Below are 3,732 nucleotides of genomic sequence, written 5' to 3'. Positions count from 1 at the left end.
GCCAGGTTGAGCAGACAGAGAAGGTGGCAACTTGGGGTGGAGGCCTTGGGCTCCTTGACAGGAGGGGCAGAGATGTCCTGGTGTCTCAGACATGAGGGGGTCAGGAGATTTCCTGGGTTTCTTCATGATCTGCTCTGTGGTTTCCTGCCCCACAAGAGCTGGGTAGAGGGAGTAAGTAAGGGAGACATGCTGGTCTGAAGTTCTCCATCTGAACCAGTGGGTGGGTGCAGTGTACATGTTTGTAGTCCTAACTATAGGAGAAACACAAGAGTTGGACATGGTGGCATGTGTATGCCATCTCCAGCTACACTGAGAAGTACAAGTAGGAGGAATGAAGCCCAAGCTTCCTGGGCATAAAGCAAGACCCTACCTCAAAAATAACCTGTGCAACAAGGGACAGGGTTATTAGTCAAGTTGTATAAGATCCTAAGTTAAAGTCCTAAGTTCAATCTGCAGTAACACACACACACACACACACACACACACACACACACACAATTATCAGAAGTAATATAGATGAGGATGATATTCAGACTCTCACAAAACATAGGAAAAGGACCAATGGATTATGTATCTAACTCTATTTCCTGAGTTTGCTTTACTTGCAAAACAAACAAAACATCTTTTTCATTTATCTCAAAATTACAGAATAAACCATGGATCCTTGACACAGGAAACCAAACAGCTGAACATGTGGATTCTGATTTCAGAATGTTTGAACAGTATGCACAGGAGACATGCAAAGGAATCTGGATGCTGTTCAGAAGTTTGCTTAAATATTATTGTTAAAATAGGATAGTTTTATTTAGAGAAATCAAATGGAATGCGTTGGCATTTTGCATCTTTGGTCAAAGACACAATTTCTCAAATCCTGAGCAAGGGTTTCAGCCCACTGTAGCAATTGGTGTCAACTAGCATCGTGGGATAGTCCGGCCTCTTCGCCATGGAATGGAAATGGTGTACTGATTCTTTGATCCCGCTGAGACAGAGAAGCATTTTGAGATACTAGACAAGAGACCACTTTGGTCTTCCCTGAGCTTTCTACCCTTTTACTGCTGTGTGACATGGACCAGCATCTGGAAGTCTTCCTTCTTCCTCTTTTTCTTGACTCAGATATGGCAACTAGAAAAACAGACAGGTGTGTGCTAAAGATCATAGATATGAGAAGAAAGGAGAACTCTCTCTCTCTCTCTCTCTCTGTGTCTGTGTCTCTGTCTCTGTCTCTCTGTCTCTCTGTCTCTCTCTCTCTCACACACACACACACACACAACGCCAGGGTTATCTCAATATCCTGGGCTCATGTTATGGCCTTTCTGGCTCCAGAATTTGTCTGATTGTTGACATCTTCCAGGAAAAACAAAACCTTTCCACACCCCTTCTAGAGAAGGGAGTCTGTCTGACTTATAACATTCACTTAAAGAATCCTTATCTTTTTCAATCTAGTTCTACACACAAGGCTTCTTGTTTTTTGGTTGTTCATAGACTTCAGTCCTCTAAACTTTTGGGTTTTTTTTTTTTCAGTTATACAATAGACCAAAGATGGTGACACTGCAGATGGATTGTTGATAGCAATGGCAAGTTGTGATTCCCATTCTCAGCCCACATCTAACCAGCCATAGAAAGTCTTTGGATGCTGATGTGATGAAGCATAGCCTGTGTCTTCTCAGCTCACAGAGAGGTCTGAACTCACTGGGAACAAAGGTCAAGCACAGATTTGAAAGCACCATACCCAGGGTTATTGGAAAATCTTTTGTAAGCTCAGCTCATGATGTTCCCTCTCTTTCAAAGTGCAAGAGAGCTGCTTAATGGTCATCTCTTTTGGGAAGGATGTGGCCAGCCACCTCCAAGGAGAATACTTTAGCATGTCTTCTTTTTCTGTGCAATTTATGGTAAGGATTGAAGAGAGAGTTTGAGAATTCTTTCTTGCTTCAACTTTCTTATTCTCCCCAAACAAAGAACTTGCGATTGCAGACTTGGTTGGGGAGTCCATTGAGGTAATTTGGGCCAGAAATTCTAAAGACTGATTTGGTTTCTGACAGTACCAATGAATGACATCATTTTCAACACTGTTGCTCAGTATCATGTCAACACTTTTCTTTATGTCACAGACACAGATACCTGCAACTGCTCTACTTGTGACAATCCAAGTCTAACTGTAAGAAAAGGAGAATTGCTAATGAACTTTTGAGAACAGCAAAGGGAAACATGATAAAATGACTTGGTCACTCCTTCACACTGAAGCAGATGGAGAGGTGACTCAAGCCTAGGAAAAGATGGTAACTGCTTGAGGCACTGATATGCTGAAAGCTAGGCAGTGTCTTCAAGGGGGGAGGCAGGAAGGTTGCTGGTTGCTAGCCTCAGGGGAGAGGCAGGAAGGTATGTCCCAAGCTGGCAAGGGGAAGGAAGTGGTGGCTGGATGGTTCTTGGGCCTCTTGAGATCTGGCTGCAGAGTCAGCTTTGTGTGCCTCATGCTTGCTCTGTGGCTCTCAAGATAGGGCTGTGGTTGACCCAAAGTGCATTGTAGGAATCTGAGCTTCCTGACTTGGGGGGAAATTTGTTCATCTTTTTCTGCCTCAATTCACTCACCTGAAAGTGGATGCAATTATTATTCCTAATGAAAATGTTGTGTAGGTTAAATAATATACCTATGATAGTTCCTGAGACATTGTTAACTTGTAACAATTACTAAATACTCCAATCACCCCACTACTTTGGCAACTATTTTGAAGTAGTGACCTGAGTACATTGAATAAAATTAGTCAAGTGTTGTTAGTGTTTAATTTTCCCACTTGTGCCCTTCCCCTCTGCTCTTTTTTTTTTTTTGGGTCAGCCATGGGGTACTCTCCCTGAGCTCTTTTGCTCAAGGCTAGAGCTCTACCACTTTGAGCCACAGCACTACTTCCAGTTTTCTGGTGCTTAATTGGAGATAAGATTCTCACCAACTTTCCTGCTGGAGCTGGCTTTAAATTGTGATCCTCAGATCTCAGCTTCCTGAGTAGCTAGGATTGTAGGCATGAGCCATCGGCACTCTCTGCTCTTTCTTAAGCTAAGCTTTTATACTCCAGACTGTGATTTCCACAGGGTTTTCTTCTTTGACTCTAGTCATCCCGGAGGTGATGTCTAGCTCTGTCTCACCCATGTAGGACTGATGTGAACTCAGAGTGGTTTGCATCTTCCTGAGACAATGATGAGAAAGTAGCTGGCTCCAGTGGCTCTATTTTCCATCCCCATTACTTTTCCTGATTTCTCTTTTTGCTATACATGTCGTTTCTAAAAGCCCAACCATAGTGAGATGAATATTGAGCAAGTTGACGGTGATAGGCAGGAAGGCCCAGGGTCTGCTGCTGAACAGACTTCCTCTGCCCTCACACAGAGAGAAGGAGAGAAAAGAGACACATGTGGGTGCCGCTGCCAGTCAATCTGTGGGTGTTAATGTAGGATATCCATGGCCCTCCTGGAACCCACTAGGTTCTCTGTACCAACCTGGCTGGCTGACAGCTCCTCTTCCACCCTACACCTGGGCAGCTGTGTCTGTGCATGTGTATACCAGTTACAGTGGGTGGCTATTTGTAGGAAGTATGTCTAACTGGTAGAGCCCAACTATCTACCAGACTACACAAACTAAAGCTAGAGAAAATGTATCTTACATTTTTCTTTCCTGTTATAGAATATAAATCCTTTTTTTTTGCACCAAGAATCCTAAGGTGAGGATTCTTATAAACTCAAGACAGG

The sequence above is a fragment of the Dipodomys spectabilis genome, unplaced genomic scaffold (assembly GCF_019054845.1).
Source record: "Dipodomys spectabilis isolate Male_0828 unplaced genomic scaffold, ASM1905484v1 ptg000178l, whole genome shotgun sequence".
Lineage (NCBI taxonomy): Eukaryota > Metazoa > Chordata > Mammalia > Rodentia > Heteromyidae > Dipodomys > Dipodomys spectabilis.
This window is presented reverse-complemented; position numbering follows the sequence as displayed.